Source organism: Paramisgurnus dabryanus, chromosome 9, assembly GCF_030506205.2.
Source record: "Paramisgurnus dabryanus chromosome 9, PD_genome_1.1, whole genome shotgun sequence".
Taxonomy (NCBI): Eukaryota; Metazoa; Chordata; class Actinopteri; order Cypriniformes; family Cobitidae; genus Paramisgurnus; species Paramisgurnus dabryanus.
The window spans coordinates 24878748-24905831 of NC_133345.1; the positions used below are offsets into that span (position 1 = coordinate 24878748).

At 37.2% G+C, this 27084-nt stretch overlaps 1 protein-coding gene across 2 annotated transcripts in view; it reads left to right on the plus strand.

The window, feature by feature from the left end:
• The window catches only part of megf11 (multiple EGF-like-domains 11), a 170010-nt gene that overhangs the window by 1439 nt on the left and 141487 nt on the right, over positions 1–27084 (plus strand). For both annotated transcript variants that reach the window (XM_065283262.2, XM_065283263.2), the window contains exon 2: positions 25786–25909. The gene's annotated coding sequence lies outside the window, so the exon portion shown is untranslated. The remainder of the gene's footprint in view (positions 1–25785; positions 25910–27084) is intronic.

Below are 27084 nucleotides of genomic sequence, written 5' to 3' on the forward strand. Positions count from 1 at the left end.
GTTTGGCAATTCAATGTTCATTACATACATTTGTTTACATTGCTTTGAGCTATTTTGCGGACTATTGTGAGCTATTTTATAGACATTGACTTTGTAGATATTTTCCAGGACTGAGCTTTTTACATAGATTAGTTTTCAGTTAATATGTAATTTAAATTAAATTACATTAAATATTGATTGTATTTTTTGTTAAAATTTGAGTAGTATGTTGAAATTTTCTTATTCAGAGCTGATATTATTTACATCAACCAAAACTCTGACACAAACAAATTAAATAAAAGCCAGTCGTTGGATTTTTGTCCACTCAAAATCTGCAAGACCTGCAATCAATTTTATAAGGTGGTGTGACTTTATGAGTTTAGTTACAGCAAATGTCTGCACACTTTCGTTTGACTAAGACTTTTTAAGATTTGTTTTCCCCATCTGTCTGGCAAAGCTAAGAGTATGTTTGCCTGTGTGTTGGTTAGTCAGCTTGCTTAGACTGCATTACAGCCATCTGTCAAAAAGTCATAAATGCACATTGCCAATACAGTAATGCAGTTTTTGTTTCCAGTCTTGAGCTTTTAGCCTAATTAAACAGCAGTCTTGTTGAGACTTCATTATTCATAGATAGAAAGTCATAGATATTCATCAGTTTGGTGCTGTTTCATCCCAATTATTCCATTAAAATAATCTAAACACCATTCATTTACATTATTTTATCTATAGATATAATCTATACTGTCTATTTACATATATATAGCCACATGATTTAGATCTGGTTATTATGTAAACATCGATTCTACAGTTGACATGATACAACGATTCAGCAATAACATTTAAATGTGATGCCCTCTTTTTGCAAAATTTGTGATTAAGCACAAATCAAAGAATAATGAGAATTCTTGACGATGTTGACTGCTTGTACCCCCTACCTCTAGTTGAGTGAATATGACCTTGATGTGTTGTGTTGTGAGTGCTGATATGAAGCCAAACCTCTGTGTGAGCGAGTGAGACGGGAGACGCAAAACAAGCAGAGAAATCACCCCTGCTTTGTGCAGCACCACTGGTCTGTGAGCTCTGATTCGTCCTGACAGCACTTAATGACAGGAAAGCAGGCCGATTTGTGCTTTAATTTTCTGAGCTGTTTTGCAAAGTGAAGTTTGAACCAAGGGCAAAGGGAGATTTTTTGGGGGGGGGGGCTCTTTTCTGCCATTGCCTATAGACTCTCCAGTTTACAGTCTAGTAAACCCTTTCAGCTGGAAATCCTGATGTTTGCTTCAGTCAATAGTGTTAATTAGTGCTGATTAATGAAGGAACACTCGCTGCACAATACTATTAGTTGTTGAATTCCCACAGATGAAGGGGAACATCTTGCTACGTTGCTTGGTGATTTAAGATTGAAATCATATATAAATTATTTGCATATTTCAGCTTGAAGATGTTCAGATAATTGATGAGAATTGTTTTAATTGGTTAGGTATTGGTTCTGGCAGTCCATGACATTGTAGTTTTCAAATTATTAAGGATTCATTAGCATTCTGGGGCTATACTGACTCAGATCAATGGTGAAAATGAGCTGCATCCTTTTGTTTAAGTATTCAGATAGAAAAGGCTTATTTATTTTTACAAAGCCTGGTTAAATGTAATGGCAACAACGCAAATCTAACATTACAATCACAAGCTGTTGGCCTTTTTATACTTGATGTCATTATGAAGTGTAGTGTATACTCAGGGATAGAAATTTAGATGCTAATGTAAGATGAAAGTTTCATGGCAAAGTCTCAAAAACATATTTTGTTTGTGTGTGGTGTTGGTAATCTTTAATGTTCAAAGCGATGGAAACTTGATGAGATGGGAATGTTTTGTTGTGACCCTCATCAGAATCTCTCTTAGTCTCATTTCCTTGTTGCTCACTTGCTCATTTTCTTGTCATATTTACCTGTAATTTGTATTAAACAGACTCAAAAAGGGACATAGAAAATGAGAGCTGTTGGATATGTCACATATAGAAAGGATGCTATAGAGGTAGTAATAGTGAAGAAGTTGAAATCGATTGTTTATGTTCCTGTGTTTGATTCTGCATGGTGTCATAAATTAGATAAGATTGTTTTAAGTGCTTTGCTGCCCTTAAGATTTATCTCTTACTGCCCTAACACTGCCAAACTCACTTTATAAGAGGAACAGACTGAAATAATTATCATTAAAAATGTCTTGCCTTTGCTGAAATGGTATAGAAAGATAAATATATAGGCAAAATTAAAAACTCATAAGGCTGTCAAAAATAAGAGATGTTAAACAGATTGCCTTTGCAGACTTCAACATTAAGTGATTAATGTAGCAGTGGACAATTAAAGTGATAGAGGATAATCTACCAAATTGAAATGGGCATATAAAATTGGATCCAGTCTGAACTTCGCTTTATCATAAATGTCTGGGTTTTATCTAGTTTTGTATGTAAAGCTGCTAGTTTCAGATTTGAGACTGTCCTTCAAAAACGACGACCTCATTTGTGCAAGTAGCTTATTGCGGCATACAGTTACGTTTTAGGGATAAGCGCCCCCTAGCAGCCAGCAGCTTATTACAACAACCTGTAGTTACATTAAAGTAAGGAATAATTGAGGACGTGATGTTGAATTATTCGAAAATAATGCACACTGAAGGTGGTTATGCGGCATGATGCGAAGCAAAGCAAGTGTGCATTTTCAATTAAATCAAAGGACTGGAGTCAATTATTCCGCTTATACCATGGTTACCACAGACATTGCCAAGACATTGCTATGGTGGTTATTTTAAGACATTTGACAGGTCAATGCCCTGTGGTATAAGGGTTAATGATAAAAAACGATTTGGCAAGATGAGAAATTCAAAAATCTTTTAAAAAAATTGTTTTAAAAGCACGCATCAGGTTTATTTCAATGCACATAGTGTATTTATGTTAATTTTATGCAATAAAAAATTACATTTGCACCATTTTTATGAAAGTTAAGACTGAATGGACCTAAAAAAGTCAAATGGTATAACCACCAATTGCGCCAGAGAATGAGAAATATTAAATATTTTATCCACCTTGATGGCATGTAATCCTAATCATCACAAAAAAATCATTTTAAAATATCATTTTATTAGTTATTTCTAAATTTAAATTTTAATGCATTTTTGTAATATTTGTCCTGACATATTCTAAAAACTGCTCGGTTTTCTAAATAATCTTTGACAAATTATGTAAAAATGTATGTAAAAAAATCAGATTACACTAAACTAAATGATTATAGTTTATTCCACATTCTTTATAAATATTTATATTTTAATAAAAAAAAATACTAGTTACACCAACTGACACAGACCGGTTACACCACATTGACATTTTTGCAAATATTCCCCAAATATTCTTTCAAAATGAAATAAAAACTTGCAAGTAATCTGCAAATTTATTTTGAATTAATTTTTGCTAATTTTGTAAACACATCTGTGGGTCGTATTTGGTGGAATGAACAAACAACCTCAACAATTGTCTGGGTTGGAGGATATCTGTCTTTTTTCCATGCAATGAAAGTGAATGGTGACTAGAGCTGTCAGTCACTAACATTCTGCCAAACACACTTATGCACACTATATTTTTTTTATAGTGCTAAGAAACCCAATATAGCATAGTAATCTCTGACCTTTACTCTGCAAATCACACTAGTTTCTCAATGAGCTGCCTGTTAGATGTTATTTTAGCAAAAGCTTATTGAACATTATACATTGAACAAATACCCAGGGGCCATAGCTGGAGCATTAGGAAATGTTAATGAAAAATATAGAGCCATTAGCTGAGCCTTCTTGGGTCAGTTTCTGCTCTGTTATTGAAAACCTTGATGTATGTTTCTCATTCCCTCTATGGGCATACCGTAAGGACAGCCACAGCCTTCCAAACTAAATTCGGCAAGAATTTGGTCTCAGATGCTTTCACCAAAGAATCCAGAGGTTGGTGTTCACATTTCCACTGAGGGATTTTTCTAAATCTAATTTAGCATTTGTAAAAGTCATGCAAACCATGTCTTCATTAAAACGAACTATACTGTATTATATGCCTTATATTCAGTGTCATCTAAATGCACAGTATGCAATATGTATACTTTATTAATCTGATTTTGTTACTGATGTAGGACTAGAAAAGCCTTATATTTATATTTTTGGAAAAAAAGTGAATTCTAATCTAAATCATTATTTTAAGCTTACCATCGTGAATTGTATTAAGGTAAAGAGAGTTTTATTTTTTTATCAAAAAGTTACGGATTGCAGCTTAAATGGTATGGTGCTCTCTGTTGGGGTTTTTCCTCCACTGTAAAGTGTTGAAGAGCGCAGCACTGAATAGCATCAATAGGATCATAAGTCATTTTATTAATAACCAGAACAGCTTCCTTTCAATAGTGTGAAAAGGTCTGTAATTATACCTTATGCTGCAATCCGGAGCAAGCGCTTGCCTCATGACATGGAGAAAACATCTGTAGAGAACCAAACAGCTTATATTTACAGTTTTTGGACTATAGTCCTAAACATATTAATAATTAAACAGTTCTTTATATTGCGTTTATTCAACTGAGCACAAGAAAGGGGAAGATCTCGATATTTATCTATGAACGTGTACAATAGTCTCAAATGAAATCAGCCATCAAAGGCTTATTGAAGTATTTATATGAAAGATTTGAGTTTAGTGACCCTCGTTTGTGTTTAAGGAGGGGTGAATCTTTGGTTAGCACAGCAAATAAACATTTAAAGGGGACAAATCATGAAACTCAGACTTTTTCCATGTTTAAGTGCTACACTGTAAAACCTAACAGTTAACTTAATTCAAATCATTTAAGTAAACCGGTTGCATAAGACCATTTAAGTTTTAAAACATATTAATTTAAGTACTGTGAACTTGAGTCATGTGCAATTATGCACTTATATTTAAGTAGTGTGAACTTAAATATAAGTGCATAACTTATAATTTATTTAAGTTCACAGTACTCAAATGTATGTGTTTTAAAACTAATGCAACCGGTTTACTTAAATAGTTTGAGTTGAGTTAACTTTTAGGTTTTACAGTGTATAATTGGGTCCCCAGTGCTTCTATCAATCTAGAAAATGTGAAAAAGATCAACCCAGTAACTTAGTTTTGGTAAACCATTCTCTGCAAGCATGTGAAAAAATAGGTCATTGAAATTTGGCTCCCATTGTGATGTCAGAAGGGGATATGATTATAATAATAATACAGCCCCTAAATCTGCACTATCCAACATCGGCACTGCCATTTAGTGCAGATAAGCCCTTTTCACACAGAAATTCCATAAAATACACGTAAAATGCATCCTGGATTTTTCCGGAATAGTTAGAGTTTTTGTTCGTTCACACTGCCAAGATTACACGGCATCTGATGGTCCCGGAAAGACACGTGACATGTTGAAAGTCCCGCCCTCTCTTCTACGCAGCGTCTGAAGTTTGCATATTATTTATTATTTCTCTCTCCAGAAACAACTCGCGTGCATTTTTGTTTATGATTAGACTACAAAGGAGCGCGTGAATGCACAGTTCTATTTTGGTGAATGATCTCAGCTTCAGAGTGGATATTTGACGAGCTCCCTGATTTCTGCTTTGATACAGTTTTCAGACATTTCTCATCGTGATTGTTTATATGCATTTAAAACCCGCATTTTGAGGAGCTGAACAATATATCTTGTTAGGATGACATGCGGGTATTTTCGTTTATTATAGCTCAAATGAGCACGTGACGCGATATTCTTTTATGCTGCTGAATGATCTCCGTTTCAACGCAGTAAGTAACGAGCTAACTTACCTGATATCCGCTTCAGTCTAGTATGCTGACATTTCTCGTAGTGAATGTTGTAAATCCCTGATTTTAAAGAGTTGAACCAACTTCATGTTGCCATGACACGCGCGTCCTCACTACGGCACGTGCGTCATTGTTTATGCGTCTCATATATCATTTCCTGATAACTGCTTCAATCTAGTTTGCAACATTTCTCGTGGTGAATGTTTATATACATGTTAGTTTGCAACATTTCTCATGGTGAATGTTTATATACATGTTATCTCTCGTTGTAAGGAGCTGAACCATAACTTGTGTTGTGATGATGACGCGCGCGTCCTCACTTCGACACTCCCTTTATGGCATTCTTGTTCACACAGAGGGTTACCCGCGTATCTTACTAGGTCCTCTTTCCGGCAACGATCCCAGAAGATTAACGGAACGAGTTTTTGTTCACACAGACGCTTGTCTGGCAATTTTACGGGTATTTTCTGGGACCAGAGGTCTGTGTGAATGAGGTTATAGAGAAAAATAATTGACAGCACAATTGTGTTTCAATTTCAACAAACCACCATCATGGCGATCAGCGTTTGCATTTCATCAGCTCATTTGCATTTAAAAGGACACATCTAATATGACACATGTTTGCTCACACCTACAAAGTGGCAATTTTAAGATGTTAAAATAAATTATCTATATGGTATTTTGAGCTAAAACTTCACATGTGTGCTCTAGGGACACCACAGATTTATTTTACATATTGAAAAAGTCTTGTGAAATGTCCCCTTTAAGACAAATTACATGCATACTGTATATAAATAAAAAAGATCTAATTTGTACTTATTAAATTTGCATTATAAAGGCATGTATCTCAACATATGCCAATATTAATATAAATACAGAAAAAAAAATTGTATCACACAAAACTTAATTTACTGATTTGATTAACTTGACCTTCATTAGACCTTTTACTGCGCTATTAATATACCATTCATCACCTGCCTTGTTCAACTTCTACCCGATGAGGTTACCTATGCCATTTTCCAATTTCCATCATCGACTAAGTAAGGAAAATTGACAAAGTGAGGATTCAGGATAAGATACGGCATTCTGCTTACTGCAGACACAATTTTCTGTAAACGTGTAGAGAGAGGCATCACATGATCTCGTGTAGGGTCCTGAATAGCCTATGAGTTCATGCAAGAATAGAATCAAATAAGGATCGGCTGCAAGCGTCTTTAAGCAAAGCTAATTAACAAGCACTGATGTGAGCTTATAGAGAGACTCAATAGCGCTTGTCTTTCCGATACCAACTCCACACCTCTTAGCTGCGGCTCTGCAGGCTGCTGAATAATGCACTCATCAGGGCTTTTCCAGGCCGTTGTAATGACAAGCGGCTCTCCCTTGAGAATCCACTGACTTTTTACAAATACTGCTGATGGGCCTGCTTACATATGCCACTTATCTGAATCAGAGAAGTATTAACACACAGGCCTGCATGGTCCTCTCGAGATGCCATGTTAGGAGGATTCATCATGGTTGTGGAAAATAAATGAACTTTATTGTAAGGCTATATTTCGTAAACGGAGTGGCCAAGAGTCACGTGTTAATGCTTTATATAAATCTTTCCTTATATTTAAAGGTTACATTAATGCCAAATTGAGTAGCTCTAACAAAACCAGGCCATCTGTAGCTGTGGAGTTATTGCATCATTTTGGATTTGGATTGAGTTGGTTATTCATTAACATTACAGGCCTCTAGTTATGGCACCCATTACGAGCACTATAGCCCAAGGACTTCATGCACCCTTTATTGTAAACCAAGAGTGCCCCTGAATTGTATATTATATGGGAGTCATAATTTACCATTTCAATCCCAGAGAGTGTGTCCCCCATTAACTTTATGCTTTTTAGCTTCAAGCTATTTCTGTCCCTATACTCACAATGGAGAGACCTAAACAAGCTCAGTGTAGCATGGATCTGTCTAGCTCGGCTCTTGTATTGTGAGACATCTTAATGGATGCACCGAGGGGTACGACTATCATAGAGTGATGCTCTGTTACTCTTGGTACTTTGTGTACTTTATGCATTCTGTTTGGTTTGTTGATTTCTTTTAGTTCATCATTCAGTGTAGCTCTTCAGTTGGACATGCACAATATATCAGGACCAGTTCAGTGATATGAATGATTTGGTCTTTATTAGTATTCATCATCCATATTCGATTTCTTAGGATATTTATTTACTGTCTACCTTAAAGGAATAGTGATAGATTATAGCAAAGAATTGGCACTTTTTAAAAGCGGTATCCCTTATGTCTGATCCCAGCCTACATGTAAGCAGTGGCGGCCGGTGACTTATTTTTTCGAGGGCGCTCGATGCGAAGTGCGTCACAACATGTATGTAGCCGTCATGTGTGTGGTTACTTTTTTCAAAATATGTGTTCTGGGTGTCGAGTGAACTTATGTGCATGACGAGTCTTGTCCAAATAAGTGCCTGCTGCAGGGTTTATTATAAAAGATGCACCCGCGCTTGCCAGATACTCGCATCATCTTATGCAGAGTTTACTGTTAAGGGAGTGTCTTGCATGTATTTGGTGAACGTGAGTGGCTCTTTTATCACAAACGGTTTTGACGCGTGTGCAGCAGGCACTTATTTTGACAAAACAAGTGATGCACATGGTTTACATGACGCAACAAACACATATTTTGAAAACGCAAGCAAAACACATGACACTCCGTACACTTATTTTGAATTAGCGCCCCTCGGATGAGCAGCCACGAGCCGCTACTGCATATAAGGGAGTTTTGCACTTTTATTACTTGCTTAAAGTTATAAGATTGACTAAAATTATTTTAAAATGCATCATTTATTTAAGTTCTGAATGATGCTTGTTCCAACTGCTTGCTGATTTTTACTATGTGAATTTATCTTTTTTAATTATGAATATGGAGTTTAAAAATGTCTATAAATCACAGGCAAACTCGCATGCAAGAGCTCCCAATCTGGCTGGTGCTCAAACTGGGGAACTTCTTGTGCTGAGGCAACAGTGACCCCCTGAGCCAGTGTGTATATTATAATATATGATGTATCATATTTAATTGCACAGGTTTTATTGCATTTTAATTGATTTATTATTGCCTGCTTAACATAATTTTATATTATTGGCTATAACATAAAAATAATTATCAGCATATCCTTGAGAATATTAAAGGGACACTCCACTATTTTTTGAAAATATGCTCATTTTCCAGCTCCACTAGAGTAAAACATTAGATTTTTACTGTTTTGAAATCCATTCAGCCGATTGCCGGGTCTGGTGATACCACTTTTAGCATAGCTTAGCACAATCCATTGAATCTGATTAGACCATTTAGCATCGCGCTTAAAAATAACCAAAGAGTTTTGATATTTTTAATATTTAAAACTTGACTCTTCTGTAGTTACAGTAGATCGAGTACTAAGACCGACAGAAAATAATTGATTATTACGCAAAATCTCGTGGGCTTAAATTGCGCGTTCTCGCTTAGTCTACGAGTCCGTAGGGTGTCCCATCTGTCATTTTTATGCTCTGAAGTGTGCTCATCAGCGCCTCCTTTGCCCCCTTGATGCGGTCTTCAGCGAAGCCCGCACTGCAGCAGGCTTTGCGCACTTTTCCAACCCAGAAGTCCTTGCGAAAGGGCAATCAGACCAATCAGACGACGGAAGGGAGGAGTTCACACTGACGGGCAACTTCTCTACCTATTTCCGGTGTGATGCTCAAGTCTGTCCCAAAATACGACTCCGGTGCACCCACGTGGACTCGCATCAAGGGTCCCTAAAGTCTGGACTACATGATGTCATCAAAGTGTGGACTCTGAGGAGGACCACAAGTCCGGAGTGTGCCATTTGGGATAGGGCAAGTATAGTTCCTAGCCATATCTGCCTAGAAAATCGCAACTTTTAATTTTCTGTCCATCTTAGGACACGATGTAACTACAGAAGAGGCAAGTTTTAAATAGGAAAAATATCTAAACTATTTTTGAGCGCGATGCCAATGGTCTAATCAGATTCAATGGATTATGCTAAGCTATGCTAAATGTGGTATACCGCCAGACCCGGAGATCAGCTGAATGGATTCCAAAACAGTAAAAATCAAATATTTAACTCTAGGGAAGTGAAAAATCTGAATTTTTTTTTAAAAAGTGGAGTGTCCCTTTAATATTGCTGCATTTGTCTCAGTGCCTTACTTTTGAAGGTTTTGTGTTCATCTGTTTCACATCACAATATGTACATCTTGAATCACAATGAATGATGGTTAAGCCTCATAGCTGTGTCTGAACTCACCATACAGTTTTTCTTAACCCAGCATGCTCTCTCCTCCAGTATGGGTAGCATGATTGGTAAATTACTATTCTCTGCACAGGCTCTGGTAGTCGTTAGAGTTGAACCCGTAGACGTCTCCATCACTCAGGAGGGAAGACATTAGCGATTCTGCGTGAGCCGCTTCACTCCACACCCTGCAGGAAACCTCTTTCTTTATTTTGTTAATATTTTCTCTGTGAAATGGTAAAAGACTGCACATTGGCTGTTCATTTGACTTGAGTTGTCTAGCAGCAGGACCAGCATGGAGTTTAATTTCCTTGTCTAAACCCTGCTGGGGCCCTGTGGCTAGATCACCTGGGTGGAAATTGCTTTTAGTGTTCCCTTCTGTCCCGTCCCAGGCCAGACAACAGTGCTCAGGGACATCTCAATTGAACCTGTAACATAGAACGCTCCGTCTGTTTGATGCCATCCAAATGTCTAGGGCGGAGAAAAATTATCTCCAAAACGGAGTCAGTTTTTCGAACTTTTAATGAATCGAGCGGTTGTTACAAAGAACTGGTGTGAGGTTTTAATATTTCACATGCATTATAATGAGCTTCCAGTTATAAACGCACAATGGACGCACGTATCAGCATTCTGTACTACAGCCAATTATATTTTTCTTTTAAAATATAACATCGCTGCTTACGTACAGATATGCAGCCAGCAAAGCTTTAATACTTTGTATTCTATTCACACATAGGAAAGTATGATAAGGCGCCTTTCGTGATTCTGAGAAATGACCTACTGTGACCTTTAATAGCATGTAGTGCCACAGGCAATTTTACAGCTTTGCTATTCTTTCCTGCATTGCAATATGTTTGTGTGTATGTCTGTTGACACTGATATTTTCCCTCTACAACAACATACTGTATGACAGCTGCCTGCCAGACGCATAGATCCCTGACCACAGAGGAACATTAGCGTGATAAAACTCTTACTTTCAAAATGCCATACTTTATACTCGTAGCTACATTTAGAAAAACACAGCCATCGTATTCAGTTCAAAGAGCCGCATTATTGTGCATGACGGATGCTTTCTCTTTTATTGCAGCTTTGTTTTATACTCATATCCATATCTCAGAGCCAGCGGTCAACAAGAGCACCGTGGGATATTAGATTAGCTTCAATCATGCCGAACAGTCCTGTTAAAATGTCTTTATTTCCGAACTCTGGGTTAGGTGGGGGAGCACCCCTCCCTCCACGCCGGTGGGTGTCATGAACAGTGATGGATCTGTTGCGTTATTGGTGCGATGCGCCACTATGTAAAGCTCCTTTGCTTATTCAGCAGCGGGGTGTTTAGCCTGCAATCAATGGCCGCTATAGGCAAGGCCATGAACAGGGAGCTGTTAAAGCTACACCTGGGACCTGAGCTGCCCTATCAACAACACCTGCCAGTCATATAAATAATTCAGTGATCTCTGACCAGGCCACTTTAAGTCCTATTAGTCTTGGTTATGGGTGCATAAGAATGCAGCAGATCTTTACCGCAGAGCTTAAGGTAGGAGAGCAGGAGACCAGCTAGCATTTTCAGTAACCATGGATTGTCCCATCACCTCTGTGTTTGGAAAACATTGAGGAACGCCGGTAAACGAGTTTGTTTGGAATTTTAAACCGTGCTTGTATGGGCCACCTCAAGAAATCCACTGTTGAGATATTTAAGGTAAGCTTGAATATTTTGTCATGAAATATTTTAAGTATTTGTTGCAGTTGACATTTGGCTTCTGCACCAAGTCACATTTGCTTTAATTTGCACTTTGCCACCAAGAATTCTTGAAGTTTGGCTGATAAAACCTTTCATTTAAGCTATTTAATTTGAGTGAAAGTGCAAGATGGCTTCTACACAGTGCACAGCGCATTTAATTATTAATTTCAAGGAGTTTTGGAAATTCATTTCATAAGGGAATGTCGGCAAGTTCTATCACGTTCATATAATTAGTAGTGCTGGAATTCACGCAGTTGGGCTTTAATTGGCAGTGATTGTGAGGAGCTGGGCTGCATGGGTTGTTTAATTGGAGCCTGAGTGATGGCAGTAATGGCTCATTTGTTTGCCTGTGTGCAGTGTGGGACCCCTCATAATGACCTGTGTGGAGGGATCCGTGGTGTGAGGGGAGAAGTTGGGAGATTAATAGCCCTACCTCACTTTGCACAAGACTGCAATAACACACTAGATGATTCTTCCAGCATGTTCCTCCTATCCATGATGTAGATCGATTTCTAATAAAGCAAGTTGTGAGAAGTGTGAATGCATATTTGAATTAGTTTGTGCTTTACATTTATATGCTAGTGGTGGAGCATTGTGTTAGCAGCATCACAAAAGGTTTTGGGTTTGAACCCCAGGGAACACATGCAGTGATAAAATGCATGTAATGCAATGTATGTCACTTTTTGGATAAACCCAGCAAGCAAGTTTGCCTTTAAAAGACATCTAAAAGCTAGACTAAAACAACACAAAATTTGCGCTGTCAGGGAAAATTTTATAGATGTCTTAACACAAACCAAAAATAAATATGAAATAAACACCTTGTAATAACTGTTGACTTTGGTTACAGTAGTATCATACCTCCTGCAAAAACGACATGTAACCTAATTTAAGTTTATTGAATAATTGGGTTACTTACAGCTGGACTCTATCAGGTCTATAGTTAACCTAGATGGTAAAATTATGGCTATTGCTTGCTGTGAAGCATCTGCAAAATGCATAAATGTTTGTAAAATGTTATATTTATGCATTTGGCATATATATATATTCTGTAATAATAAGTAATATAATAATAAAATAATTTAGGGCAAGATTTACTAAACGGGCAATTTCAAAAAAGCACTGATGGGAGTGGTAATATCTGCGGGTAATTTACTAAGAAGGCGCAAACTAATTAACACAGGCGCACCATCTAAATTTTTCTAATGACCACTGCTAAGAGCAGCGCAAATTAGTTTAGTGTCAGAAATAAGCTGAGCCAATGATCCTCAGGTGCGGGTGATCTATTAACGCCTGATGCGCTTCAGTACCACGGACATCGCAGCTGAAAATGAGGGCTGTGAAATCCCAGCTAACAAAGCCATAATACACTGAAATGAACCGGAGGAAAAAATTAAGGGTTACAAGAAGTTGAAACATCTGGTATTGTATGATCCTAGTGACTCCTATTTAATTTCCTCCAGCAAATTAAAAATAACGTAGCTTGGCAAACAATATTTTATAATTACTCAGGCAATCCAAATAAATTAATCTGAGTAGAAAAAATCTTCTCCCCTCTGATCTCTGTTATTTATCTTCAATTGCAGCCATTTCGAGCTCAAAGATGTTTAAGACATGCTTGTTTCCGGCGTTAAATAAAGGCGCATATACCACTAATTTCACAAGCGCAAATCTTAGTAAATTGCATTGCGTGAATCATTTCTTTGACTATAGGGCATTTAGTCAAGCAGTACACCATAAAAAATTGAGGTGGGTTTAACCCTTGGTTGGGTTGGGAAAATATTGAACAGAAGCAACTGCTGGGATATTGATGAATCTATGCTGGGTTGTTTCTGCTTAAATGTTGGGTTGTTTCAACCCTTGGTTGAGTAACAACACAGCATAGGTTTATTTATAACCCAGCATTTGGTTCTGTCCAGTATTTACCAACCATGAATTAACTAACCCAATATTTAGTGTATGATATAACCAGCATCATAATGCCTTTCTATCTTACATAGAAATGGCCCATATCAAAAAATGGTCCTAAGCTGTTACTGTGGCGGTAACCTTTGAAAAGGTCCTAATATGTACCATTTAGATGCAGATGTATAGACTTGGTGCAAATATGTGTACCTTGGAGGTACTAATATGAATTTTTTAGGTGCACAAGTGTACTTTTTAAAAGGGTACCGGCCCAGTGACAGCTAGGGATTATTATTATTAGTGTATATAAGGTATAGCCTACAAGTTTATCACATTTATTCCCAGAGTTAATAATGTTTTTTAAAAGATAGAAGAGATTAAAATGCAGTCAAGATGAGTTTGTTAATTGTTTTTTGAATGTTGCCAGACAGTGTGTCAGTGTGTTTCCTGGAAGTCGAACCACAACCTGCTGACTGACCATCTGAGGAACACTTGTTTTGTGCATTCATTTTACCATAGTTTTTGTGTAACGCTCTAGTATCTCCAAAGACTTATGTGGTGCTCAAGGACATTGTAAAAGGAGGACTTTAGCGATGAATAGACCATATATATTTAATAGTCTTGGTTCGGTAGATGGAGTATGTCAGCTCTGTAAAACCAGGAAGACATCATCCTCAACCTTAGTCTTCTAAGTACCCCCATCATACGCTATATTTTACACACTCATGTCATGTTCAAAGGTTTTCACATCTCTGACGATGATGCAATAGTAACATTAAAGGTTAATATTCCATAAGCATGCAAGTTTGACCTTGAAAAAGTCAAAGTTTAGGGAAAGCGAGGTAAGGGCAGCCTGTTTCGTTTTGTAAGATTCATGATGTCGCTAGGAAATGTAATGTTTAAGTCAAAATGTAAAGATTGGCCTCCATGTTGAAGGACACCGTAGATCAGAACCTCATTCGTTTCTTCAACCAGACATTTAGATTTAAACTTTGCATTTGTCTGTCCTGCAAGGACTGAGCGAAGACGGACAGGTTCACTTAAATCAAGTTTGAAGTAAATGTGCCGAAGCTGATCCGGGTGTGTATTCTGTGATCAAACCTCATTAATAATGATTCGTCGAACGGAGGAGAGAGTCACCCGTAACATGGGTTCGGGAAACCGAATAATGCTTTTCTTATCCCTCCGCTCTCTTGTCGGTTTCACACACCACTTATCCGAAGACATTCGGGACGGGCTTCCGATCCACGGCGAGCCTTACACGTCCTCGGCCGCTGACACCAAATAAATGAAGACACAGAATGGACTTGGATGTTCGGAGTTGGAGGGGCGACGGCTGAGGTGTGAAACTACTGGGCTGTAAAATTGCCCTGGCAGCCATGCTGTTGTTTCAGCAGTTCACAGCAAGCTGCTTCCCTGCCTGTTCACATCTCCGTTTCCCAACTTTTCCCCGTATCTCTTCCCATCTTGTGCTTGTGGTGATATAGGCCCCAGCCAACCGGTCTTCTTTCACTTTATAAAGCAATAAGCAATCGCCTTGTTTTGCATGCATCGCTGCCAGGCGCTACACCTATATTCCTCTTTCGTTTCAGTATCAAGGCTGGAATTGTAAGTGTGAAGGTGTTTCATATACAAACATAGCACTGACAAAATCATCGACACAACACTAATTTGATCTAATTTGCCGGATGACTCGCACCAGATCGCATGTGATCCTAATATAATGCAAGAAGCCACAGGGAAAGTAATTGACTTGGTTGTGGCAAGCTTGGTTGGATACTTCTGTGGGGCATTAAGGAAATAAGTAGCCCCTGCTCTTGCCCTTTGAACGGGGAAGTGGGGTGCTGGTCTCGAACTGTGTGCGGGTTTGGAAATGATGATGATACAAAGACTAGTCATAACTCGTGTGCTAGTCATTATAACAGAGTTACCAAAAAAAGAAACGCAAACAAATGCATTTGAGGCTGTTATATGACCTTATTGACGTCTTTGTGATTTTATTGTGATTAATTAAACCTGTTTTTCACTTCATGCTTCATTCAGGCTTAAATAGAAATGGTGGCACTGAGTTCAGGAAAAAGGGCTACGGTAAAATAAATCTAATTAAGAGTGGTGCACTTGGTGTGTTTGACATAAGAAAGGGCGTGCCATACTGAAATAGCTAATGAGCACAAGGTACGTTAACAAGCAGAATGCTGTTATATATATCCCTCATTAATGTTTCTTATTTTTTGCTTTCAACTTCAGGCAATCTTGGTGTCAACCTAAGTGAAATAATTGTGATTGCTGCATTTTTGCACTTGTTTTCAAGCAAAGTTTTCCTATTAATGTGTTGTTATTCTATACGTGGGCTGAGGCATTATTATTAGCACTATAGTTGTCCACTTTTGTCTAATGAAAATGGATAAGTTCTGTTTCCTGAAGGATGTATTGATGATCTGATCACAAACGGATGATGATAAATACTGTACAGGTGTAAACGACCTAACACCGATGCTGATTAGGGTTAAAGAAGGGCAGACATTTCTGGAAACTTTCCATGGGGACATCTGGGGAATTTTGGAAATATTCCAAATTGGAAACTTAACATACATTTATGGGAATTTACAGGAATGTACGTGAATTTATGGGTATTTATGGGAATTATTTGTAAATTTATGGAAATATATATAAACTTTATCATATAAAAACATAAATAAATATTTTGTTTGTTCAAAAGCAGACATGCATGCAATCTAATACAAATTTTGAAGAAGTCTTAATGACGCTCATTAAACCATGGATTTATTTGAATAAAAATTAGGGCTGGGCATAGATTAATCTAGATTAATCTCATACAAAATAATAGTTTTTGCATAATATATGAGTTTGTGCTGTGTGTAAATATGATGTATATTTAAACACACACACACATACATATATATGCATTTAAGAAATGTTTTATTTATATATTGTTTTTATTGATATATAATATTGAATATATAAAAATATAAATAAATATATATAAATGTTTCTTAAATACATACATGAATTTGTGTGCATTTATATATACATAATAATTATACACAGCACAAACTCATATGTCATGCAAAAAATACTTTTATTTTGTATGAGATTAATCTAGATTAATCTATGCCCAGCACTAATAAAATTCTTAAGAAATCATTCTAATATTAATGATTTCTAAAGGATATTTGATCAAATAAAGACAGGCTTGATGATCTTAAGAAAAACAGTTAAAATCCTAATGTATCCAAACTTACGTGATGTATTTTTATAGTTATATTTTTATTTCAAGGGGGATTGAGTGTTTGTGTGTGGGGGGGGTCATCTTTAGACACTACTTTTTTATTATTTTACCCCAAATGTTTTTTCAGTCAGTGTATTTGTCTTTACAATTGTATAATGGTAATGTTGCACACACACAGCACAAGCAAGTTTTAAACAAATTTATGTAATTTATACATGCGAAGATTGACATTTTGACTTTATTTTGTGTGCAGGGGGTGTGGCCTCCATAAGGAATGTGCAGGGTAGAAATTCAATTGAAATTGCATTAAATCTTGTTGTTTTAAACAAAATTATGCTGCATGATTTTTTAAACTACATTTTAGTTCCCTGTTATGGGAAACTCTGCAATTTTTCCCCGCTAATTCCCATATATTCCCGTAAATTACCATATATCAGTGGCGGCTCGTGACTGCTCATCCTAGGGGCGCAAATTCAAAATATGTGTTCCAGGGTTTCCCGCAGAAAATTTGTTAGTTAAGGTGGAAGGGTTGACCAGGTGGGCGGGCCGGGGGTGTGGCAATCAAAGGGGCGGGGCGTATGCGTCATGATGAAAATATTTTATTTAAAACACTGAAATAAAACTCAATTTTGAAGAAACTATGACACAAAATGAACACATACTAGATTTTTTATGAATTAAAACAGTTTATCAACAGGCTAGTTTTCCTCCAGACAGTGACGGACCATGTCTTTCTCTCATTTCGGCTATGTGGCCATTTTTTTGGACGACCTAGTTAAGGTGGTAGGGTATCCCAGCTTAGGTGGGCCGCCCGAACTGAAAGTGCTGCGGGAAACCCTGAACAGAATTTTGCAACCCTTATGCTGATGCATCCTAATGTGTCACATAAAGTAGCAAGACTTGTTATTCAATCAGTGTGATAAAACTACGGTTCCTTAACCGTACCTGTACGCCTGGTTTAAAAACCAGTGATGCTTATCCTATGAAGCATGCACTTTTAAAACGTACTTTTTGCATAGCACAGGGATTATTTTGAAGTATCACAAGAGTTAGATGGCTGGAGGCTTTAGGAAGATGGCACACGGCAAGTCAAAAGAGATAAAGTTTACATCGATACCTGCATAAACAGGTGAAATAAGATCAGGAGGAGGTGACTGTCCCTTCTTATTTGTTTCTGTCCTGAAGTGTAGGATGTGGATAAGGAAAGGTTATAAAGATACTGGAAGGCTTTAAGATTAGCAGGCTGTTACTGGGTTCAATGATCACGCAGGGAGCCACATTGTTTGATTTATGAGCGTTGTGATGATCAGTGGTCACCACATGAATAATCCATGTGCACAGAATTAAGTCCCAGTTAAACGACCTGCATTCGCTTAGTTTCCCCACTATGTGTTTTCTATCTCATCCACACTCACTTCATCCACAGTGCTGCTGATCTCAGAGATTGTCTTATCTGACTGTCTTTGCCCTTTAATATTGTTTGGTTTGTTTTTTGAGCATTATAGAATCCCTTGAAACTGATGTTTGTTTGTTATTGAGAATTGAATGCAACCAAATCGGCACAGATTAATACCTGTTGAAACTGATACATTATGTGTACTGTAAATAACTATTGCTTGAGGTAAAGAATGGATGAACACACAAACACACACTGAACGCATGCTTTACACTCTAAACACACACTTTAACAGACCATGGCTTTCTCATTGGTGCATGCCTCCTAATTAGACAAGGTTATCTTCAGCAGTCAGATACTACAGGGTCAATCACATGGTTAGAATGAGATGAAGTCTATGACCTTTAGATTGAGAGATTGAGACTGCTTTCAGTTATAACCATTTTACCTTATTATTTTGCGAAAACCAACATATTACAGGGTTTTTCCTGGGATAAAAAGTGTCTTCTGTGGTGGCTGACAAACATCATACACAGAGAGCACCAAGTACAATATCCTTGTAAACTGCAAGCCCAATACTGACAATTTTAGTTTATCCTATTTATTAATGAAACAAAAAATCACAGTCATGACACTGTGATTTATTATATATATTGTTTTTGCAATGTTATAGTGATCATATATAATTGTTTCTCAGTCTCATTAATAGAATACATCCAGAAAAAACAGGAAATGTGTATGTAGTATTAAAAACTGTATAAAAATGTAAACTGATGTGTCAAGTTTTTAGGGTAAACTCCCCTTCCACTTGAGCAGTAAGCAGGAAACTGCAGGATCTCTTAAACCTAAATAAAATTAAATCCTAATTTCTAATTTCTAAAGAAATTTGACTTTTTACTTCATTCTGCTCAAAAACGCTCAAGATGTGTTTAGTGCCAAGAGAGGTCACACCAATGGCGAAGCCAGAAATTTTCAAGTGGGTGGGCCTTTATAAAACATAGCACACTGAAAAAAATTATTAATTGAATTTAATCAATTTTTTTAGGTAAGTGGTTGCAATCAATTTATTTTAGCTACATTTGACAATTGACCACTTACCTAAATTTTTTTTATTAAATTTAATTAATCACTTTTTTTTGTTTAATTATTTACACTTTTGTCTGGAATGGCCTTCTGACTGGGTGGGCCACAACTCAAAGTGGGCGGGCCTGGGCCCACCCCGTAGCTTCGTCACTGGGGAACACTAAACACAGTTGATGCTTAAAGAAGTTAAAAACAAAAAAATATATATTTGTATTTTTTTACATATTTCCTGTATTTTCTGTTTGTTTCTTAATAAAATAGATTGAAAAATAAACATGGATGGACATTAAAACAACAAGTCTAGTGGTGGTGGCCTAAGACTTTTGCACAGTACTGTATGTCACCATTAAAACCAAAATATAGTAACAACATCTTCTGCATTATACATTAGGCTATACATTTATTATACACAGATATTACCTGTCACTCTCACTGTCATCCTTTCCTGCGCTATTTGTATAAAAGCTGTGATTTTCCATTGGCTTTCATTGTGTCATTTGCTAGACCTGATCATTATTTTGTTATCCTCCTAAGACCTGGATGTCCACATATGTGGACATGAAATTATTTTGATGTTTGTGCCATAATACTTAATTCTGTGTAACTGGAACCTGTTGTAAACAAACATGGACAAATACACTTCTTCATGTTCTTAGAAAACAATTTGGTTATTATATTTATTGGTTCTTCCTAACACCAATATAGCTGATGGAAATCTGAAAAAAAGACAAACCAAACCCGGGTCTTAGGAGGTTATATAATCATATTTTTTATTATTATTTCCCACCCATTGTGTTTGTTTAGTTGTGAAAAATTTGCACGAAGAGAGAAAGACCAGAGACAGTGCTAAGTTTGGAGAAAAACTGCACTTGGATGCGACCGCAGCCATTAAAATTAAAACCCTGCATTATAACCATGTGATTTTCGGTCCAGCTTGCTGTTAAAATTGTTTTTTAATACATATACAAGCAGCTTAAAATGTGTTAATAACTCAATTGAGTGCTCAACCAGAATCAAATGCCATCATATAAACCCCTTGATTCAACTTGATACAATTTTTCTATACATTAGAAAGGAGACCATCATACATTTTCATTAGATTGTGATGTTTAAAGTACATATAAGCACTGCATTTTAAATCTGAGATCCGATGTAGGTTAATGTGCATAGTCATAAGCATAGTCAGGTATATGAATACCTGTAGTTCATCTCTTGGTTGGACTTAGGCATGGGCCGGTATAAGATTCTGGCGGTATGATAACCTTTAGCAAAAATACCACGGTTTCACGGTGTTGCGGTATTGCAATTGCAACACTAAAATGTGTTATTTTCAAATGCCAGGTACAATTAAGCCTTTAAATTATAATATGCTTTCAAAACATATATAATATTTTCGTAATGTATATTAAATGTAAACATCAAATCAATCACGACTTCATGATTTAATGAATTTTGTATAAGCACAGCTCATACCTTGGAGACGGTATCACAGAACATTTTAGTGGTTTTGAAACCTTGACTGTTTTAAACCTCGGTATACCTTGAAACCGGTAACCGGCCCATGCCTAGTTGGACTAAAGCATTTTAAATCAAGAGGTAGCTCTATTTTTGAATTTACAGGTAGAATTGACAGGACAATGAAACTTAAAGTAGCATGAAATACCACTTTCTACTTAGATCGACTTGTGTGTGAATTAACTGTTTTTGCCATGAGTAAAGCCATAAGAATTAAAAAAACAATCAATTGATTTTTTAAATCAATTGCAGAAATTCTCATGATCTGTTAGTATCACACCAGCACATCTAATCTAAGCTTTCACTTTAAAGTCAGCAGTCACTTTAGTTTCAAAATGATTGAGTAAATGGACACATTTTTTTCCTAAATGAAGATAGAGATAAATAATCAAAGCATGGTTACACGCTGACATTAACTTAAGATGTGGTCATGACTCCTGTGTGAATGGATGACTTAATTTTACTTTATTGTTGCAAGAGCTGCCAACAGACCCATAACATCACTCACTCAGGGACTCAGATGTTGGGGATCAGGGAATTGGTCGGTTAATTGCATTGAGCTCTAATACGTGCGTGTCTTGAATCATGTCAGCATCTCCTTTGGTTGACAGAGTGCGAACACAGAGACTTGGTCTATTAGTATTTTTATCCTCACAAATATCTGTGCCTACCATCAAAGAGCAGTAGCCTACTACAACAAAGTCTGCATGATCCACAATACTTCACTGTTGAATTTCTTTTGTGCATCTCGGCCATTACAAATGCCCCCCCCCCCCCGTGCGATGGATTAAAGGAGTTTGAGTTTTATGAACAGAGTCTTTAGTGTGTGAAATACAGATAAGCAAACACAATGAAACACGTTGTTTCTATTTTGAATGCTGGGCAGGCAGAGGAGAGGACAAATATATACAACCGACCGTATTGATCTGAGTTTTAGGGTATTGTTCTATGTGTACAGACTCCATAATGAGAAATAAAATGATGGGTGGCTCCATATTTCACTTACACAGTCTGGGGAGAAATACTCTCTCTCACCCATTTGTCTAATCCTTGTCAGAACCCTAAAATACATGCAGCAGAACGGAGCATAGTGCATTTTGCCATTTCAATAAAGCTAAGCTGTTTGTCTGAGAGGCATTATTCTAACATCAATCCAGAAGCAATGGAGTGTGATTGAAGGCTGCTGTTTTTAAACTAATAATACTTGATTAATAGCGATTACATTAACCATCAACCATTTTCCTGACTCAACACTTCGCTCGTTGCGATGCTGAAAAATGAGCCTTCATCGCCATCTTATCTGAAGTCTGCTGATAGGAAGATGCAAGCGTGCCTCGGCTTTTCGTTTGCATTATTTACAGAGTTAGCAGCTTTCAAATGGAATTTCTACTTTTAGTTCATTTTAACTTTCACCTTTCATTCAGTTAGCTTTCAATTACACACTTCATTATGTCCTGTAATGAGTCCAGTGATGTGTCTATACATTCTACCCTGAGGACCTTATTGGGGTAATATATGCAATCTCATTTTGCACCCCAAGGCTTGTCGCCACTAATAAACAGGAATTCAAACATGGTCGTTCGTAGAATTTTCTCTCTGGATTCTGAAAAAAAAATACATCTTATGTAAATCCAACGTTGTCAGCAATGAGTCATGGGTTATTGCACCTTCATCACATCTTCATTCGTAACTGTGTGGTGAAACTGGCACATGGCTTTGATGCTCCACAGGCTACATGCACAGAAAGGCTGAAGCTGGTTGCTTTATGGTACACGAATGCAGATGCGAGTGCCTGGCTTGCGCATTGTCAGGTTGAATACTTTTAATGTACACTTAAGCATTGGTCTGGTGGTAACAATCCTTATTACTTAAGGGATCAATGGACTTATCTTTAAATTCCTGTGCTATTAAAGTGAATGTGTTATTATGCAGATAAGTTGCTAAAACATAACATACTTATCTCCTTTAACCGTCGCTTCATTGCTATACTGTAGTATAATAAGAAGTCTCAAATGTGAACTATGCTCAGGCCAGTTGAGAAAATTGTCACTTGCCACAAATGTTTATCATTTGCATGCATTTTAGGCCATAGGGGTGAGCGGGGCACAAACTAATGTTTTTAATGTTTGTAATTGTAACGCAGATACTTTAGATATTTATACAAGGCAGAGCTATCTGTCCTAATGGTCTTTTTCTCTTACTGTCAGAAGATGATCTTCTCTGAATTAGTGAAACGTTTTTATGTGTTTTGGTTAAGATATTGAACAAAGAGTGTTTTGGAGGCATAAAAGTAAATTTCTTCATCTTAAGTTTTTTTTCGATTTCTGAGTTGGGTGTGTAAGTCACCAAATCCAACCTTATATTATTTTAATCACTGTCTTGTTACCTAAAACATAAAACCATTTTAAAACATGTCAGCAACTCCCAGTAACTGATAGCTGGGATTAAAACATTTTTACACAGGGGTTGTAACACAATGTTACAACTAAGCCTCCAATATACAATGATAATGGAATGGAAACAATGTAAATACTGTTAATCAAAATGATAAGTGTTAATACAATATCAGGGGAAATAACTCACAATTATGATTTTTTTTCTTAATTGTGCAGCCCTTTCAAAAAAAAATCTATATGATTCTCATTGATGCATAATACAAGGATGGTTAGATGAAGGATCATGGATGGATGTGTGGATATCTATCTATTATAAGCAGATATATAAACAATATCCACCTATGAATTTTATTGAATAATTTGTGTTTAAACCAAATTTTCTAGCAGGTATTACAACAAACCCTCTGTTTTTTACAATGAACCCCACCTGTGGGGTAAGTTGCAACGTTTGCACTCCTGTCACTTTCTGTCTAATTGTACGATAACGGTAGGTCCCAAAAACAAACTTTAAGTGTTCATTTGTAGCAGAGAGGTGTGTGTTGATTGTGTAAAGAAATGATTAATCTAACTTAAATATTTTTTGAATGATAGAGCCAAAGTCAAAAAGCGTTAGGTTGTGCCCCGCTCTCCCCAACCTTAAATATTCAAGTCTTCAGATGCACAAATACATGCGAGACAGCGAGTTCACATTTTCTTGCACTTGAAGGACTTGCAAAATGATCTTAAAATGCATGCGATTATCCCCGTAAACAAAGTCTGTTAAGTAAATGTGAACAGTTCAGAAATAAAACAGATGTGTAACAGTATATTGGGTTCATGCATGCAGTGGTCTTAAAGTGACAGCGGCCCATATAAACATGTTAATTAAACAAACAACAACAAACAAAGACAGAAATCACTCATTATTCTTGACTTTTGTTAATTTCTATTATAAATCTATCTTTTATAAGTTCTTATTTTATTACTGGTTGTTTTCTTTAACAATATTTGAAATCTATAGTTAGGCTAGTAATTTTTGGTGTCATAACATTGTCCATTAAGGTTACATGGGTTAAAATTAGTGTTGAAAACAAAAGGCCTATTTTATTTAGCCTGATCTCACAAATTTCTGTGTTATAGTCATGGAATATTTTGCTCATTTATCCGTGTCATTGTCACGGATATCCGCATTTTTCTGTGTCCGTACCACAGACTTTCTTTTCCGTGTCAGTTTCACGTATTGGTTATTCAATTGTTTTTCCTATTTTCTTACCATTGTCGCTGGGGTTTGGGGTTAGAAGAACGAATTTCTGTTACATAAAATGACATTCTAACCCAAACCCAACTCTAACCCTAACGTTAGACGACAATTGTTTAAAAATCTGGAAAAAATAGTATAAACCAATAGTTAAAGTGACATCCTAACCCCAACCCCAAATCTAACTCCAAACCCAAGCGACAATGGTTTAAAAATAGGAAAAACAATTGAGTAACCAGTACGTGAAACTGACACGGAAAAGAAAGTCTGTGGTATGGACACAGAAAAATGACCACAGACATTTGTGAGATCAGGTTGATTTTATATGAATGCTTTTGTGGTGGGGTCAGTGAAAATTTTGGCAGGGCAAGTACAAATCCGAACCACTAGGCCGACTGGACCAACCCTAAAAAATCCTCAGCACTGAGCCTTGCGTGGCTGTAAGCTCCTGCGCTCACGTACTCGCATAAACTTTGCTGAACTCTGACGGCTGAACTCTTGTTTGTGTCTGCAGCACAGGTCACTTCTAGACAGCCTGTCGCATCCATTGTGCCTTTAACTCGTCTTCCTGCACTTGTGTCCTCGCCCGCGGCTCTCCGCCGGGCCTCTTCTGCATCTGGAGGGGAAAAAGAATAAATAATGAATCCAGATGACAGTTAAGAAAAGGGGTCGACATCTTTTGTTTGCATCCGTAGTGTTATTTTTTATCTCGTCCCCAATCCCACGAAAATGACCCGAGGCCCAACGCGGACGTAATGAAAATCCTCGTAATGAGGCTGAGGAATATAAGGCCCCTAGTTAGACCTGAGCTGTCGGAGCGGCGGTACTTGTCATTGTGTTGTTAATGGCCGTGCTGCTTCGCTATTGTCGAGAATGCTCTTGTGGCGCTTGCCGAAGGATGAGAGCCAGTGACACTCCATGCTCTTAAGGTAATGTAAGCTCTCACCCTTGTGTGTTAGCCGGAGGTGAATGAGCCCGATGTTTCATCGAGGTGAAGTTTAGATTTAATATCAAAGATTTAGCAGCTGTTGCATTGGGGATCTCCTAATGCCTGATTTTCCCGAGAGTCCATCATCTCCTTCCTGTATCTCAATCTTTTATTTCTGCCGGACCTTTTTTTTCCTCTCTTCTGCACTCTTGTTCTAAACACAGACCGTTTACTCTTCTCTCCCCTTGAATACCCAGGTGCCCTCTCTTTCTTGGAGTCTGATTATTAGTCTGTCTGGTCTCCAGCTCATCTCTGTCTGGGTTAGGCAAGCAGTGATCTTCCACAGCAGACATCTCTGTGGACTTCAGCTAGTGGTCTGAGGTGAGTCCAACTGGGATCCAGCCCCGATCCTCCTGCCTGTACTACTTCACAATTACTGTTACGCCAGTCAGATCCACACAGCCTTAATTCTCAAAAATCAGTGTTCATTAGAGTCACCTGCACTTCAAGAGGAAACACAGAATAATTTGATGTCAGATGCCTCATTACGATACTCTACTTAAAGCCATGAGAACTGTACGATCTTTCATGCTCAAGAGTCACTGCAGGTCTGTGGGGAAAACAGAGAGCCGCAGATGCATTTTGATTAAAGGCTAAGTGATCTTACGGTGAAACATCAGTAATTTATAATGCATAGCATTCACTTCTTCAAAAAAAGGATCATTCCTTATATATTATTGCTTTTGCCATCTACCGTATATGTGAGGAGTCACTTTACTTTTATTCCTATATTATTGAAGTCACTTAGTAATTGTCATGACTAGATTAAAGGGCTAGAGACATAAATATATAGACTGAGCAGTAAGAGCAATCTGTTAAATAAACCTACCGACAGGATCTAAAATCATGTTATACATAAACAATTGCGAAAGAATACTGAAATTAAGGGTTAAAGATAGTGAAAGGGTTTCAGTGCATTGATATACTTTTAGTGTATACCCAAAAATGTAGTTGCACTATATATAGTATGACATCTAATTTTGGCGCCTCACTATAAGGCAGCTTTTCTTCCAGCTGAGCAGAACATTATCATAATAGTGTTACTGTAATAAAGATGTCTCACAGCTGGTGCCGAAATCCCGAATAAGTGAAATCACAGACAGTAAAGCCTTCAAAGGGTGTCTGGGCAAATTACCTTTATTGGCGAAATCAACATGACTTCAATCTTCACTTTTGAATGACCTATTATGTAGCGGAAGTGAAGATATTGAATTTTTTGTCACATGCGAATGACCTGTGAACACCTTTCAATGTCCTTTGATTGGCAACTGTGTGAAACCCCATTTTATTAGATGCAGCACACAATTTTTTAAAGGGTGTTAACAGGTTAGTAGGGACATGTAATGCTGTCCAATTTAAAAGCCCATGTGTCCTTCCTTTAAGACAAATCAGGCGGGGCACATTCACATAGAAGTAGAATAAGGTTGTAAATCCTGCTTTAGTTACATTTACACATACTATAGTTTGGTTTACATTTACCTTTTATGTATTTTGGA